At 37.9% G+C, this 18,485-nt stretch overlaps 1 protein-coding gene across 9 annotated transcripts in view; it reads left to right on the top strand.

The window, feature by feature from the left end:
• Positions 1-3,986: 3,986 nt before the first annotated feature.
• Positions 3,987-18,485, top strand: part of RNF216 (ring finger protein 216) — a 228,919-nt gene continuing 214,420 nt past the window's right edge. Inside the window, exons 1-4 of one of the 9 annotated variants that reach the window (XM_056806446.1) lie at positions 3,987-6,280; positions 11,642-11,691; positions 11,900-12,047; positions 15,019-15,102. The gene's annotated coding sequence lies outside the window, so the exon portion shown is untranslated. Of the gene's footprint in view, positions 6,281-6,521; positions 6,886-11,641; positions 12,048-15,018; positions 15,103-18,485 lie in introns of those variants that run through there. The other 8 variants (XM_056806447.1, XM_056806441.1, XM_056806440.1 and 5 more) reach the window with 8 other exon arrangements.

Below are 18,485 nucleotides of genomic sequence, written 5' to 3' on the forward strand. Positions count from 1 at the left end.
GAGAACCAAGAGAGACTTCATGCAGGAAATGACACTTGAACTGAACTGAACCCTGATTAGAGCTGGAGGTTCTTAGGTGAAGTCAGGGGTGAAGAGGGAGAGAATGCATTCCAGAAAGTGGAAAACTTGTATGAAGGCAAATAAGTGGGAGATTTGGAACCCTATATACAGGCAGGGAACAAGTAAGCTAGTTTGGGAGGATGTAGAGCAGGCAGCTGGATGGCTCAAGGGATAGTCAGGTCAGGAATCAGGAGGACTTGTATGATCCTGGGCAAGTCAATTAACCGTGTTTGCCTTTGTCCAGTGGAGAAGGAAATGGCAAACCACTCTAGTATCTTTGCTGTGTGACCTTGGGCTGGCCAATAAACTCTTCTGGCCACTATTCCAGAAAAGCCCCAACCACACTTCATTACTTCACTCTCTTACATAGCCTTCCCTGTCTATCCCTACTCTTCCCCTCAACCCTCTCACCAAACCAAATCAACTCTGCTATTGTTGAATGGAATGTGCCAGTGGGCTTCCCTTAACCCCGGTCACTATCCCTATAACTTCCAGGACTTGCTCGGCTTTCTCCTGACAATACTCCTGAAAATTCCTTGAGAAGGAGGATTTCTTTTCTTTTGGATTCCCATCTAAGGTACAAAGTGCTTAGCACCTTGTAAATTCTCTGTGCATGATTTTAAAATTCATTCATTTATCCCGAGGCAATAGGGAACCACCCAAGTTTCTTAAACTAAGTAGTCTAACTAAAGTTAGACTCGTGGCAGTGGTGTGGATTGGCAACTAGAGAGTTTAAGAGATTGGAGGCCAGGAAATGAATTAGTCACAGCCATACCAGTCTCTTTGCTCCATGTTTGTTCTGACCTCTCTGGATTCAAAGAATCTCCTTTCCCCATTTTGAGGTAGATTCTCCCTTGTATTCAAATTGTCCCAGCTTCACACGGATGGCTTTGATGAAATCAAGGAGGCATATATGAAAACTGTTCACACTCAGTTTTTTTGTTTTTGTTTTTAACTTTTACTTTCTTTCTGAGTGACCTGCCCAGGGTCAGATAGCTAGGAAGTGTCTGAAGTCAAATTTGAACCCAAGACCTCCAGTCTCCAGGCTTGGCTCTCTATCCACTGGGCAACCTGGCTACTGCTCCCTCCCCCAACTCCATTTCTCATCTTTTTGTCCTAGGAGTGCCTGTTCCATGTGCCTGGAATCTATTCCCTTATTATCTCTGCCTGGAGACCCTCCATTCTTTTACGATACTATCACAAACACCATCTTCTGCAGGGAAGTCTTTCCTGATCAAGCCCACCTTCCAACTGCTTTCTCTAAAACTGTCTTGGACTTAACTACTTTGTATTTAAATTTATGTATGTTCACTTTATTTTGTTTGCCTTTTCCATGTACTTTTTATCTCCTCCAATAGAACACAAGTTCTTTTGGAATAGGAAGTATTTTATTCTTTGTTCTTTTATCGCCAGCATCTAACACAGTGTCTGGTACATAGTGATAAGTAATACTAAATATTTGATTGATAAGACTATAAATTAGAGGGGAGGTGCTATCTGCCTTAGGGAGAAAGTTTATACACTAGGAGTTCCTCACAAAGGCAAAATCACAGGTCAGGGCTGCTCTCCTAATCTTCTCTCTTTCTCCTCACTCCCTCTGCTAACCCCAAATATAAAAGGGATTGTGTTAGACTCTGGTAATAGACACAGCCCTGCTATAGTTTAATCCAGAAATGTCTAGGGAGAGCAATCTTTAGCTTCCTTTTCATCTCAGTATGTAAGGCTGAGCAGAATATCCATAAGAATGAGCTACTTTTGCTCAAATGGAACTTTCTGTGAAGAAGGCAGATGGTGTGGTCCCCCTTCTGAGAATTCCAGGGCTCATTGTCCCTTCTAACCCCAGTGTTCTGTGCTTCTGTGATGTTGTCCAATCTCAAGAGCTTCCTGCTCTTGAATGAAACCATTCCTTGGTTTCCAGAGACAAGGGGAATGAGACCAAGGGCCATGCTGGAGTCTACAGCTGTGATGCTCTCTGCCTCCTCTGTAGAGATCCGATCTCAGAGCCCCACCTGCTGGAAACAGGTGTCTCTGGCCTCTGAATCAGAAAAGGATGTGAAATATGAGGAAGCCTGTTGTAAGCCAACCCACACATCAGAAGATCAATTAGGATCTGTTTTCATTTGTATACTTGTACTCTGACTCTTCCAATGATCAATTTCTCCCTCTTCTAACCAGTACCAAATAACTTCAGTGACTACTGCCCTAGAACACAGCCTGAGATTTGGCACCAATAGGCTTGATAGATACACCCAAATATTTCATCAATTTGGGGGATTTTTTTTTCTCTTTTACCTATAATATTTTTTCTTATATTCAGATAAGTACTACTGACCACATTAAGGAAAATTCTATTTATTTCTATGATTTCTAGAATTTTTCAAAGAGGCAGGTGTTGGATTTTGTCAAAAAGCTTTTTAGCATCTGTTGATATTTTCTCATAATCTTATTGTTATTTCTCATTCTTATGTTATTAACATGGTTGTGTTAAAGTCTTCATTTTGTTGCACAAATACCGAATTCCTGCTATAAATCTAACTTTGTCATACCATATAATCTCTCTAATATGTTATTGTGGATAACTTGCTAATATTTTATTTAAAATATTTCTGTTAATGCTCATTTTTGCATATGTATCTATATATAGATGTTATATATTATCTATTATTATCTATTATATCCATATAAAGGTGCAAACTATGAATCAATAGTTTTATATATATATAAATTATATATATAAATAATATTATATATATGTAAACTATATATATATATAAATATGTATATTTATATATATATATATACATATATATATATATAGTTTTCCTTCTTTATTTTTACTCTCCCTGGTTTAACTATCAAGATCAAGGTTGTAATGTAGAAAGAGAATGGAGAGGTATTCAGTCTTTTCTTTTTGTTTCCTTCCTTCCTTCCTTCCTCTTTCCCTTCTCTCTCGCTTTCTTTATTTTCTTCCTTCTTTTCTTTCTCTTCTTTCTCTTTGGTCTCTTCCTTCCTTCCTTCCTTCCTTCCTTCCTTCCTTCCTTCCTTCCTTCCTTCCTTCCTTCCTTCCTTCCTTCCTTCCTTCCTTCCTTCCTTCCTTCCTTCCTTCCTTCCTTCTGTCTTGGAATCAATACTGTGTCCAAGGCAGAACAGCAGGGTCTTGTCCAGGGTCACACAGCCAGGAAATGTCTGAGGTCACATTTGAACTCAGTACTTTCTGTCTCTAGGCTGGGTTCTCAATCTACTACTGGCCCCTATTCTTTTCTTAATATTCCAAATAGCTTACTTGGTACTGGAATTCATTGTTCTTTTAATGTTTGGTAAAATTCATTCATAAATCCATCAGGTCTTGAAGTTTTTTTTTTCTTTTGAGTTCATTTATAACTTGTTCAATTTTTTCCTGATATCAGGTTATTTAAATAATCTATTTCTTCTTTTGCTAAACTGAGTACTTTATATTTTTGTAAGTATTCATCTATTCTCTTTAAGATATCAGTTTTGTTAGCATTATAATTGAGCAAAATGGTTTCTGATAACTTCCTTTATTTCCTTTGCAGTTGTTATAAGTTCTTTTTCATTTTTGATAAATTTGGATTTGTTCTCTCTTTTTAAAAATTAAGCTTAATTAATTAATTAATTTAGAATATTTTCCCATGGTTACATGATTCATGTTCTTTCCCTCCCCTCCTCCCACCCTTCTCCCAGAGCCGACAAGCAATTCCACTGGGTTTTACATGTGTCATTGATCAAGACCTATTTCAAAATTATTAATATTTGCACTAGGGTGATCAGCTAGAGTCTTGTTCTCTTTTTTAAAGTAGTTTAGTAAACTGTTAAACTCTTATTAATTAAAAACTACTATTATTTATCAAGTTAATGGTCTTTTTTGCTTTTAACTTTATTAATCATTTCAGTTTCATGATTTCTGCTCTGCTATTTAGTTGGAGATTTTTTTTCCTTTGGATGGATATTTGTATTGATGCTTATCCTGCTGTTTAGCTCCTTCTAAATTTGTTGTAACTGGGCAGTTATCTCTGCTGACACCTATATTACACTTATGGAAAAGGCAGAATTCAGCAGAAAGATGAATAGGATTAATTTTATTTTTACAAGTGGTAATGAGAGATATAGAGACGGAGACAGTGAAATCTATGTACTTCTTTCATTATACAAGACTTGTCAGATGATCTCATCTGTACTCCTACACCACTATCACTCACTTGGTAGTTAATTGTTGTTGAGTTGTTTCTGTACTATCTGACTCTTCATGACCTGGAGTTTTCTTGGCAAAGATACTAGAGTGGTTTGCCATTTCCTTCTTCAACTCATTTTACATATGATTAACGAAAGCAAACAGGGTTAAATAACTTGCTCAGGGTCATACAGCTACTAAGTGTCATGTATAATCATATATAATTATTTAACTTTGGGGGGGAGTATAAATTTTACCTTCCCAATTTGATTAGAAACTCCTGAAGGACAGGGACACAGTTTTTTACTTCTTAATATCTCCTACAACTATAATGATCATATTTTCTGTTTAGTAAGTTAGTACCATGATCTGACAAGGGATATCCTTTTGATACTCTGTTAATCCTTTTCTTTTCTTGAAATCAGTATTAACCTGGAAAATCACTTTAAGTACATCACTTGTTAGGGAGCTGAGATCATATTCAATAAGTATCTCATAGAACTAAGTAATAAATCAGTTAAATCTTTTTAAACATCAGCAAAAGTTGTATAATTAGAATGAGATTAGTAGGGGAAATAAATCCAGACAATCCAGAAGAAAGCATGGTACTCCTCTTGAATATACACTGTTGAGAGAGGCCTCCATGCCCCAGGAACTAATTTTGTAGGAAATTTTCTGTTTATTTCTATCTTGAGATAAGAATGGGAAAGAACTCTTTACACTTGGCTCTATTCATTGTGTATTTTTATTCTTAGAGCTTGCCCTGAGTTGAACAGTATCTGGACATCTTGTCCATGTTAATATTGCTTTAATCATACCATTCCCCTCTTAGACCCGAGTCCCCAGTAGCTTCACTATATTAAAGTCCACACTCTTCTGTCTGAATCTTAAAGTCTTTTAATAATATGGTATCCCAATATAGATCCCAAGAGAGAACCTTGGACATTTTTTGGTCCACATATGTGATTTCATTGAAGAAGGGAATTCCTAGTGAGGGAACTTCTTTTACCAGCAAAGACCAGCTGCTGCTCTACAATTAAAACCTTCTTAGAATATCACCTGGGGACCCTAAGAAATATTAAGTGATTTGTCCCTGGCTCACCAGACCAGTAAGTATTAGGAATGGGATTTGAATCCAGACTCCTAACTCCATGTCAGGCCTCTATCCACTACACTGAGGTACCAACTGGCACAAGGAGATTTCTCTAAATGAGGAAACTCTTGCCACCCATTGCAAGTTGGCATCTTCTTTGCCTAGGCCCATGGGAAATAAAATGATATGCCCAGGGGACAGAGAGCCAACATGTGTAAGAGGTGGGACTTGAATTCCGGTCTTTCGTGTCCCAAGGGTCTAAATAAATGTTTGTTGCATGAACGAAACTTTGTCTCTAAGAGGCCCATCTCGTAGAATCTTAGGGGAATTGTAGAATTTCAGAGTGGAAGGTCCAACTCCATCATTTTACAGGTGAGTATAAACAGGCTCAGAAAATGGATGTTACTTGCCCCAAATCAAAGAACAAGGAAAAGACAGATAGGGATACTTGTCGATAGAATGGGTTGCTTCCAACATCCCAAAGCCTTAAGTCTCTCAGGTTTTCCATCCCCTCCCTAGGACCCCCTTACCCCTCTCCCCACTCCAAATACTAATGGAAAGAACTTCTGGCTTACCCTAGCTGGGCTCTTATTCCTTGCGACCTCCCGCCAGAAGGTGGAGTCTATACTCGTGGATTGGGGAAAGAGGTGGGCGGAGACGCGGTGGGCGGGGAGAAGAGTGGAATCCTCTCTATGGTCTCCCTAGCTGAGTCCCTCCCTCCTCACCTCCCTCTCCCTCACCTCCTCCTCCTCCTCCCCCACCGCGGCGATGCTCTATGGTTCTTCCTGTCCCTAGTCAGAAGGGGGCGCTGCGCGCAGGCGCAAGAGGACGACGCGGCTGGGCCGGAAGGAACGCGGTTGTGGCTTTTGCTGAATGAAGTGGTGGCGGCGGCGACGGCGGCTGAGACTGGGGTCGGTCCGGAGCTTCCGCGCCCTGTGGTGAGTACCTGATGGCGGGGAGAGGGGATGAACCCGGGGGCCGCTTTTTCCGCGGTTGGACGCAGCGGCGGCGACTGCCTGAGCGAAGGTGATTTCTCCTCAGCGCCGTCGCCTCCATTAAGCCACCCGGGAAGTGTGAGGAAAAGAGGTGGGTGTGGGGGAGGCGGGTGTGTGTGTGTGTGTGTGTGTGTGTGTGTGTGTGCGCGCGGGGGGAGGGGGGGGATCGGGTTTGCCAACGGACCGACTGCGCCCGGGACCTGGGTGAGCCCGGGGCGTAGGGGGAGGGAACCCGGGAAAGAGGACGGACCGGAACGGACGCCTCGGAGACGGACCGAGGCCTAATCGTGGGCTCCGGGGAGAAGGAGGAGAAGAAGGCGCAGGCGAAGGAGGCCGGCAGGCCGCGAGGAGGGGCAAAGAGCCGATCGGAGGTGCCCGAGGCTGGGAAGCCGAATGTGAGGGGGAGTCGATTGGCTTCACCGCGGGGCCGGGGCGCGTTCTGAGAGAGACGTGGGTCCGGACTTCAGCCAGGAGAGCGGCTGGGCCAGACTGGAATCTCTTCTCTCTCGTTACTCTTCGTCTGTCTATTTTCTCCCCCGTTTCCCCAGGTTTCGTAACCTTCCTTATTACCTTTCGGAAAGAAATCTATAAAATTCAATTTTGGGTAACTTATTGGGCGCATTTTTTTCCAGGTTCAGCTCCAGGTTTGTCTCCAGGGTTTAAATACTTACCGGTTGTTCTTTTAAAACGTGATTTTAGCTCTCACTAGATCATTAAAAAGACTGAAGGAAACGTTCTTGTTAGCTAACTGGTGTTCACGTAAGCTTTAGTTAGCTGACTCAAAAGCTTTATAGAAAATGTCCAGGTAGATTTTAATAGGAGTTTTAAAAAAAATCTCAATTGAGGCTGGAATTGATTTTCCTATGTTAGTATGACCGTGAATTTCAAGATCTTTGGAGTTGAGGTTTGTGCGACTCTGGCCATTTAAAGAAATTAGAAAAAAAAATTTTTTTCGAGGGGAGGAATAGTGTGAAGGGATTTTAATTTCAATGGGGTAAGGAACTCTGTTCAGAAACTCAACTAATGCAGATTAGCTGATCATTTATTCGATTTGCCTGGAGCACTTAGAGGTAAAGTGACTTGCTGCTAGTATGTGTCACAGGCCTTGGACCCAGGCCTGATTCTGGAGCCTGACTTTGAGGTTGCTACTCCCTATCTGTTATAACAAGCTGTCTCCTGATTAATATTTGAAAGTGGAATTTAACTTAAGTTTGGAACTCAAGTGAAATACAGAAATAGGTAAGTAAAGTAGTTTGTGTGGTTCAGGGTATTAGAAATGGAGATAACAATAACTCATGTCCCAGGGAAATCAAATAAGATAATATCTAAAACTATCCTAAAACTACTGTGTATTAGTGCTACTTATCATTATGCCACTTTTTATATGTGTGACCTTGAGCAAATCACTTAAGTTCTTTGAATCTTGATTTGTAAAATTGAGATGTTGGACTAGATGATCTCTCTGGTCCTTTCTAGCCAAAAATGTAAAAATCCTATGAATTAGTAGTAAATTCAAAGTAATTTTATTGTTGAATAGCTCTCTATCATAATTTGGACTCCACTAGTCATAGTTGGACATTCAGTTTAGAGCAGGTTCTAGGTGGGTGCATATCATAATTTGGACTCTTAAGTCATTATTAGATAGTTTGTTTAGAACAAGTTCTATTTTGACTAGGTCCAAAACTTGTGTCTGTTATAATGATCAATTTTTCCATAATCAACACCATTTTTGAAATATTTGGGCCTAAAACAGAATAAGAGTAATGTATTTGGAGTCTTAACCTGAATGCTGTTTGGTGAATCACTAATATATGTTTTAAGAACCGTAGCATCTTTTAAAAAATAAGCTGTTGCCATAATTCAATAAATGTTAATATAATTGATGGCCTCGTCTATAGATATGTACCAGATTTGATTATAAGAAAAGATCCCATTGAATGTTTTTAGCAGGAAGTACATTTATCTGTCCTGATTTTAGTATCACTTTGTAATTTCAAAGGTGAAACATCTTATAGTAATTTAGATATGAGGCCTTTGCCCTACAAACCAGTTTTAAAATTTAAACTAATGAGTGAAAAAGCAATTATTAATGATTATGTGCACCACTGTGCCAAGGCCTGTAAGTTTGAAGTCTTACCTCTTTTGTTGAAACTGTCCTCTTTGAAGGTATCACTCTTCTGTTAATGGCCTTTTATTGGTCCTCATCCTTCTTTAGCCTTTGACATTGCCATTCACCCTCTATAGGATTTTGTGTTATTACTGGTATCTTTCCTCTGAGATTACCTACTGTTTAGGTAGAAGGGGGATGGGACCAAGCATTTATATATTTCCTACTATAGGTTAGGCATTGTGCTAAGTGCTTTACAACAACTTTGTGCGGTAGGTAGTGTTTTAATTTCCCTTTTTTATTTTTTGCAATTGAGGAACTGCAACAAATAGATTAAGTGACTTGCTGAGTGTCACATAGTATGTGTCTAAGACTGGATTTGAACTCAGATCTTCCTGTCTGCAGGCCCAGTGCACTAGCTGCTATGATACCTGGCTGCCCTGATATATATCTATATCTATATAGATATAGTTAGTTAGATAGATAGATAGATAGATAGATAGATAGATAGATAGATAGATAGATAGATAGAGATATATACACACATATACATATAAATAATTTATCCTGTATAGTTCATATCTTTGCATATGGCCACTTTCTGCCTTTCTATTCTCAGGAATTAGTACAGAGCTTTGCACTTAGTAGGTACTTTATAAATACTTATTGACTTGATGTTATTTTTTCTTTAATCTTCCTTCTACCTCTGACTCAAATCTTTTTTATTTGATCTTCATCCAAATCACACACAATTTTGAGGTAATAGTGTTTTTGCCTTTCCTCGTGTACCAAACTTTTAACATTGTGCCTGGCACATAGTAAGGACTTAATAAATGCTTGCTGACTTGACTTGGGGATCCAGATACAAAAGTGAGATAGTCCCTGTCCCCAAGGAGGTTCTACTGAGGGAGACAACCCACATATAGGAGTAGTGGCAGTGGCAAAGGAAAGCAGTATCTGGGGGAGGTCGGAGATGAATTGATCCATAAATTGGCCAATCAATATACCCCAAGCAGGAACAATTATAGTAAAGTTGTGATTTGACTACTAAGTCAAAAACAGTGTAAAAGGATGATGAGAGCCTCCATGTGGTAGACTAGTTGGATTTGTGTTTACCAATCTAGATATCTTTCTGCCCAGAGGGGAGTTCCTTAGCTGAGACTTGGAGCATTTTTCCTAGAGGTTCTAAGTGGGAGGTGACAAAGGGCCAGTGGCTGGATGATCTATGAAACCTGAAGTTTATGTTTTAAAGTTATTATTTCTGGAAAGATTATTTTAAATTCTTGTTGAACTTCATATCTAACTATATTTGCATATGTGAAATTGTAGGTGTTGTCTTATATTTTATTTTAGAGGGCTGTTTATATATTTTTAGAATTTTCTTCACTAGTATTCTTCAGCTGGGTGAACCAGGAGACAATAACAACTAGCATTTATATAGTGCTTTCATAGGGTGGTAACAGAACAGTAATGGGCAAAAATAAAGTTTCATAGAAAGAGAATTACAGGAGTAGGCTTAGAAGAGTGGTTATTACAGTAGTGAAATTGTAGAGTAAAAAGGAGGTAGTATTTTCTTGTGTATATATTGAACTTTTTATTAGCTATGGGTGACAAATCTTGTTTTTAAATATTTCCAGTAATCTGCTTTGTTTTAATTGTCTCAGATTTTGTTGTATTCCTGCTAAATTTGATGGTCAATTGAATTTTTCACTATGAGTGGATCAATTTTCCTATTGAATTCTAGTGTAAAATTGGAATGCCATTTGATTTGTTAATTTGGCTGCTACATCAGTAAGATCACATTTAAGAATACAACAAACCTTTTAAAATGACATATTTACAATTTTTAGAATTAATATACCTGAATTTATGTGCTGTTTACCTTTTTACCTTTTGTGGAAGGGGAAAGAGGAAAGGAGGGCTAATCTGTACTTGAGCTCTTTATAATTTTTTTTCAGCAGTTAATAACAATCACCTTTTCCAAACTAAGAGTAGTAGTGACCTCTTCAACTTACTCCAGTCCTCCCAGGAAAATACACAGACACATAGACACAGAGACACACCAAAAACTTAGAGGAGAGAAAGATGAATGGTGATACTGATTTCAGAGTTGGGAAAACAACATAAAAATCATTTATTTCAACCTATACCTCAACAAATGATTATCCAGTTTCTGTTTGAATACTGACCATTTCCACTTTTATTTTCTTATTACTCTTTTTTTATTTTAATTTTTAAATAATTTTCCATGTTTACATGATTTATTTTCTTTCCCATCCCTCTTCCTTCTTCCCTCCTCCCTCCCAGAGCAACAAGCAATTCTACTGAGTTGTACAAATGTTATTTCCATATTATTCATTTTTGCTATAGAGAGATTTTTTAAAGTCTAAACCCCAAATCACATACTCATATATACATGTGCTAAGTGATGTCATGTGTTTTGCTTTTGTATTTCTATTCCCATAGTTTTTTCTCTCATTGTGGATAGCATTCTTTCACATAAGTCCTTAAGGAGTGTCCTGGCTTGTTGCATTGCTACTAGTAGCAAAGTCCATTCCATTGGATTGTTCCACAATGTTTTTTACTTTCTGTATATAGTGTTCTCCTGGTTCTGCTCATTTCACTCTGCATCAGTTCATTGACGTTCTCTCAGTTCATATAGAAATCCTTCAGATCATCAGTCCTTACAGCACAATAGTATTCCATCACCAACATATACCACAATTTGTTCAGCCATTCCCCAATCGAGAGACAACCCTTCATTTTCCAGTTTTTTTGCCACCACAAAGAATGTGGCTGTAAATGATTTTGTACAAGTATTTTTCCTTATTATCTCTTTGGGGTTCAAACCTAGTAGTAGTATTGCTGGATCTAAGGGTATATGCATTCTTTTAAAGCTCTTTGTGCATAATTCCATATTGCCTTCCCAAATGACTAGATTAATTCACAACTCTACCAGCAAAGCATTAGTGTCCTGATTTTGCTACAACATTTACACTTTTAGATATCTCTCATTTATAAGCAAAAACTTGCATTTCTCTCATTGATGGATAGAGCACTGTACTTGTAGTAATACCTAGTTCTGAGTCCTGGTCTTTTTCCTTCTTGTGTGATCTGAGCAAGTCACTTTATTGCTAAGCTTCAATTTCTTCACCTATAATACAGTGGTAATGGTACTTATGCTTCCTACCTTACAGGGTTTTATGGAAAAAACAGCTTTTTGTAAACGTGAAAGCACTACGGAAAGGTGAGCTATTACTACTACTACTACTACTACTACTACTACTACTACTACTACTACTACTACTACTTCTACTACTACTACTACTACTACTACTACTACTACTACCACCACTACTACCACTATTACTACTACCACTACCACTATTACTACTACCACTACTACTTCTAGTTCTGCTCCCTGAAACCAAGCAGATCTTTAAATATTTGGACAGCTCTTTTGTCCCCTAGGAAGTATTCTCTTACACAGACCAGACATCTTTAATTCCTTTGGTGGCACTGGATTTTGACTCCTTTACCTCACAAATGAGACAAGCCTATGGGTGTGTAAGAGATGGAGAGAAGAGGAGATATGTGTAATGGGTGGGTAAATGTGAGCATGTGTGTGTGCATGTGAGGAGAAGCCAGAGTATGTTAGTTTTTTAACTCTTATTTAGGTTTCTGATATCAGTAGTACAATCAAGTTTGGCTTTTGATCCTGAAAGCATTATTGACTCAAAAGCATCTGTATATATACCTATATATCCCATTGATAGTGATAACTGTTCTAGTGGAATTGAAAGGATGATGCTCATGTAGCTTTGTAAGGTGGGTGCTCTTAAAGCTGAACTGATGGGGCCCTTTGCTGAGATTCTGCACACCTGCTCCCTACTTTCATCTTTCTGCCTTGCAAGTTGTCAACAAGCATTTATTAAGGTACTTTTTATGCAATGACTGTGCTAGTGATACAAAAAAAGGCAAAATAACCCCTTGCCGTCAAGGAGCTTGAATTCTAACAGGGTAGACATGTAAAAAATCAAAGTTACATGTGGGATAAATTAGAGATAATCTTAGAGGAAAGAAATTAATGTGAAGAAGGGCCAGTAAAGGTTTTTTTTTTTTTTTAACCCTTACCTTCTGTCTTAGAATCAATACTGTGTATTGGTTCTAAGGCAGAGGATCCACAAGGGCTAGGCAATGGGAGTTAAGTGACTTGCCCATGGTCACACAGCTAGGGAAGTGTCTGAGGTCAGATTTGAACCTAGGACCTCCCATCTTTAGGCTTGGCTCTCAATCTACTGAGCTACTCAGCTGCCCCCTGGTAAAGGCTTCTTGAAGAACATGTGCTTTTAGCTGAGACTTGAAGGAAACCAAGAAGTGTACATGAGAAGAGAGGAATTCCATGCATAGCAGATGGCTAGGGAGGATGCCCAGAGTTGGGAAATGAAGTGTTTTGTAAATAGCCAGCAAGAGGACAGTGTCACTAGAACACAGTATATGGAAGGGAGTGAGTTATAAGAAAACTCAAAAGTTATCAAGTGGCTACATTATGAAAGGCTTTAAAAGCCCAAAAGGTGATTTTATATTTGATTCTAGAGGCAATCGGGAACCACTGGAGTTTATTGAACAGGAGACATAGTCAGACTTGAATTTTAAGAAGATTACTTAGATAGCTGAGTAGAAAGGTACAGGAAGTTTCAAATTGATTAAATCTCAAGACCATACACCAATGTTGATCAATGGTTGCTATATGACTTCACCTGGCTGTAATGGAACTAGTTTTATTTATGTTTTTAAAAAATGTATAAGCGTTGTTTTGACAGACATTTGTATTGAAGTCCCACCAGAAAGTACTATCCCCAAAACAATTAAGCAAAACCTTTAAAAAAACCTTTATTGTGGTGATAATATTAATAACTGGCAGTCAAGCCAATGAATTATTTAAAGTTTGCAAAATGCTTTACATGCATTATCTCATTACATGCATTAGCTCCCCAAAAGCATGTGAAGTAAGTACTACAAATAAATATCATCCTCATTTTAGAGGTAAAGAAACAGAAGCTTAGAAAAATGAAGTTACTTACATATGGTCACCAACAAGCATTCATTTAGTCAATTATTTTATTAAAAAAAACTAATTAGTTTGTTGCATTAAAGTACCCAGATATCTCCCTCCTTTCCTTCCTCCCCTCACTAGAAAAGGTATCATTTGACAAAAAGATATATATATATATATATTTATAAAATTATGCCTTGCTTGTTTCCATTTGTCAGTTCTTTCTCTGGAGGTGGATATACACAAGTCATTCTTCAAGCAGTATTTCTGATTTTCTTTAATGTATTCCACAGGCAAAAATAAATTATACTTTAAAGCTATGGCATTTACATAAGAATAAAGGAGCAATCATGGCACAAAAATATATATGTACATATATATATTTTTAAATGCCTTCCGTCTTAGAATCAATACTGTGTATTCTAAAGCAGGAGAGTGGTTAGGATTAGGCAGTGTGGGGTTAAGTGACTTGCCCAGGGTCACACAGCCAGGAAGTATCTGAAGCCATATTTGAACCCAGGACCTTCCATCTCTGGGCCTGGCTCTCAATCCACTGAGCCACCCAGCTGCCCCCATGGCACAGATATAACTATTGAACAGTGACAAGTCTAAAATACAACCCTTAAAATTTAAAAAAAAATTTTTTTTAACTCTTACTCTCTGTCTTAGAATCAATTCTAAGGCAAAAGTGGCAAGAGCTAGGCAGCTGGGGTTAAGTGACTTGCCCAGGATCACACAGCTAGAAACTGTCTGAGGCCAGATTTGAACCCATTCTTCCTGACTTCAGGCCTGGTACTTTTATCCATTATGCCACCTACCTGCGCTTACAACACTTCTAAGAGCTGTTCTGTTCCTAAAGTTGAATAATACAGAATTTTCATTTCTGGAATATTTAAGTAGAGGTCAGAGATGGGGTATAACTTTTGAAGCTCTATGATGAACAACTAGATATTTAAGAGAAAATCATTTCTTTTAACACAATGACACAGAAAGTAGTAGTAGTAGAATTGGAACACAAGTTTTTCTAACACTAAATTTGTCCTGTTCACTTAGCCACATGTCACTTTATAGTTTTGAAGTTTACTGATTAAGGGAAATGAAAATGCATGCTTTAACTTTTATAATATGATGCAAATATTAAGAACCTATTTAGGGGCATTTAGGCAGTGGATTGAGAACCAGGCCTGGAGTTGGGAGGACCTGGGTTCCATTGTGACCTCAGACGGTTCCTAATTATGTGATCTTGGACAAGCCACTTAACCCCATTTGCCTACCCCTTACCACTCTTCTCAATTAGAATAGATATAGAATAGAATTCTATTCTATAGAATAGATATGACAAAAGGTAAGAGTTAAAAAAAAAAAGACCCTGTTTGTATTACCTTTTAGTATTGTTTCTATTTACATTGTTGTAGTAATTGTTCTTATTGCTCTTCTGGAACACTTTCTTTACTCTCTTACTTCCTTAATGCTAGTCTCCTCATATTTCTCTCAATTCTTCTTCATCATTCCTTACAGTGCAAGAATATTCCATTAAGATAATAGATTTAGACCTGGAAAGGAACCTGAAAGGTCACCTGGCCCACCTCTCTCATTTTACAGGTGAGGATACTCAAGCCAGAAAGTGAAGTGACTTGCTTCTGTTCACAGAGGTATTTAAGTGCCTCATCTTTGGTTTGAACTTGGGTCCTGTGACTCTACAGCTAGTCAGTCCTCTGTTCCCTATACCACCACATTTGATTAGCCACTCCCTAATCATTGGGCACATGTTTCTATTTTTTACTATCATAAACAATGCTACTATGAATATTTTTGAAAATGCCAGACTGGTCTTTTCATAGCTCTTCTAAAAATTAATTTTCTTTTACTTTACTATCTTTGATAACTTGATGTATGGGAAGTAGCTAGGTTGCCAAGTGGATAGAGCAGTTGACCTGGAGTCAGGAAGACCTGAGTTCAAACCCATCCTCAGACACTACCTGTGTGACCTTTGGCAAGTCACTTAACCTCTGTTTGCCTTAATTGACTTGAGAAAGAAATGGCAAAACCACTCCTGTATCTCTACCAAGAATACCCTGAATAGGGTCATCAAGAGTTGGATATGAGTGAACAATAATTAGATGAATGTAGAACTAAATTCCTAGAAGCTATAACAACAGCTGATTTCAAATATTGTGTCTATTTGTTGGCATAGCTCATGATGTGTTTTTGGAATGTTTTTATTATAGTAACTATGGTCAGTCAGCTTAATGAACTGATAGGAGAAGATGCTTGGGTAAGATTCTCCTATTGGCCAAATTGAATATTTGACTGAAATAAATACAATACTTTAGCAAGCCCATTTAGTTTATTTACCCAAGAGTTCATTTTTGGAGGGTTTGGGGAAGGGAGTAAGTCATCTGCTAGCCTAAAACTGGGTACATGGACGTGTGGTGGGGTAGAACAGATGTGAATGGAAAAGCACCAGACCTGGAGTCAGAAGATTTGGGTTCAAATTCCAACACAGGTAATTTTTACTAGCTCTATGGTACTTGGGCCTAGCCCAAGGATAAAGAACACATGGATATGTGAACTTGTTTTAAAAAATAATTTGATAGCTATTTTCTATATCATTAGTTTCCCTCCTTCTCCTATGTATTTTATATTTCTAAAAGTCATTCTGAAAAAGTCTTCATCAGATTGTTAAAAGGGTTCATTACACAAAAGAGGTTATGGATCCATAAAGCTTCGTGCAAATGTGAGCTTTCATTTCCCTTGGCTGCTCTCTTTTTTAGGGGTGGTGGTGGAAATTTTGAGGGCTCAGAGCTGACTTAGGCATTGAAGAGGGGTTGGGTGGAATGTGGTGCCCTGGCAGAGGAGAGTAAATATAAAGAAGGGAGCTAGAGTGAAAAGTTGGTGAGTCCTTTCAGACATAGAGTCCCAGAGTTCCTTGGTTGGAGTATTCCCTTGTTATTAATTAAATCAACTGGTTAATGGCTAGAGGAGAGAAAGGTTAATGAGACCTGGACATTCCCTTCCACCACCCCATTAACCCCCCTTTCTTTTAAGATACTTAAAATCTAGCAGGTAGAGGTAAGATAATGAATAGATTTTTTTTCCCTCACCTATAATAATCACTGTGCCTATTACATAAAAGCACTTAGTAAATTCTTTTTCATTCCTTTTTAGTGTGAAAATTCCTTCCTCCAGTGCAAATGAGGAACTTTCTGTAACTCAATTTCTCTACTCTCAGACTCTGGCCAAACACTCCAGCTCTTTGTCTAAACAAATCAATGAAAAATCATTAATTGCTTGTTATGTGCCAAGCATTGTGAAAAGTTCTGGGAATAGAAGTACAAAAAATAAAGACAGTTCTGCCCTCAAGGAGCTTATTTATATTCTAGTGAGATAGATTACTCTCATAAGAGAATGTTAACCAAAGAAGGGTATATTAATTTGGAAAGTTAATAAGATTGGGATTGTTGAGTGAAGTTCTTGTGAAATGTATTGATATTTTTCTAGAGCAGAGTTGGTCCAGTTATGGTTCTAGGAGTATTCTCTCCACTACTCCTTTTCCAGTTATAATTATATGAAATTTGAAACATTTTTTTCCCAATCCAAACCAGTGTAGTTAAAATTAGAAAAGAAATAAGTAACTGGTGATCTCTGTTTCATGGTTCTCTGGAAAGGGTGTCGTTTACAAGATCCATAAAGAACATATTCAAATACCTAAGAATAAAAGCCATACCTTGATATGTAAATGGTCAAAGAACAGGCAGTTTTCAAAAGAAGATATCTAACTTATTGACAGCCATTTGAAAATATAATCCAAATCAGAAACAAGAAAAATGGAAATTAAAACAATTCTCAAGTTCTACCTCACATTCCTCAGATAGGAAAAAGACAAATGTTAGGGCTTTGGAAAAATGGGCACACTAATGCAGTGTTGGCACAGCTGCAAAAGAGTCCAGCCATTCTGGATAGCAGATTGAAAAAAGTCACTAAATTATGCATACCCTTAGCCCAATGATACCACTACTAGTTATTGTCCCAAAGACTCCAAAGAAAGAAATGTATAAAAGTATTGATAATAGCTCTTGGTTTGACAAAATACTGAAAACTAAGAAGGTATTCATGTATTGGGAAATGACTAGACAGATTATAGTTTATGAATTTAATAGAATTGTTCCATAAGAAATGAGATAAAGGGAAGTTTCAGGAGAGACCTGGAAAGACCTGAATGAACTGATAGAGCAAAACCAAGAAAAACAACTTTGAAAGACTTGAGAACTCTGGCCAATGAAATGACCAACTATGATTCCAGAGGACCAGTGATGGAAGAGTTGATGGACTCGAGGTGCAGATTGAGACATACATTTTCTGACACAGTTAGTTTGGAAATTGTGGATTCCCCTCCTCCCTCTTTGCTCTACAACATTTGGTTGTTTTTTTCCTCTATGATGGGTCATGATGGGGAAGTGGTGAGGACGAAGAATAGAAAGAAGAGCAGAAAAGAAAGAAATAATTATTTTTTCTAATGTAGAGAAGAAAAAAGCCAAAAACAAAAAATACAAGACAAGCAGGATAGCTTTGAAAGCTGCAGGTTGAATTTATTATATACTTAAAAAGAGAAGCAAATGGTACATAATAGAGATCTGCAGTTTCATATAAAGTGCTCTGTTCTCTCTCTGTTTATAGAAAGGCCTACTTTATTTGGTGTCAAGTTCAGAATATGCAAAATAAAATTTCAGTTGATGTGTACAAAAATCATCCATCACCCAAACATTTGATGAACTACATTGTTAGATCTATCTTAGGTCCTTGGGTGACAGACATGCAGTCTATCCCCAAGACTTATATTTGAAGCTTTTTTAGCTTGATAGTTAATCATTATTAAAAGCTTACTTTACTCTGTGCCAACCTCTAGACAAAATACTGGGATTCCAAGAAAGATCAAAGCTTGGTTGTTTCCCCTCCCTTGCCCACCAAGAGTTCATAGCATCACT

The sequence above is a fragment of the Monodelphis domestica genome, chromosome 7 (assembly GCF_027887165.1).
Source record: "Monodelphis domestica isolate mMonDom1 chromosome 7, mMonDom1.pri, whole genome shotgun sequence".
Classification (NCBI taxonomy): domain Eukaryota; kingdom Metazoa; phylum Chordata; class Mammalia; order Didelphimorphia; family Didelphidae; genus Monodelphis; species Monodelphis domestica.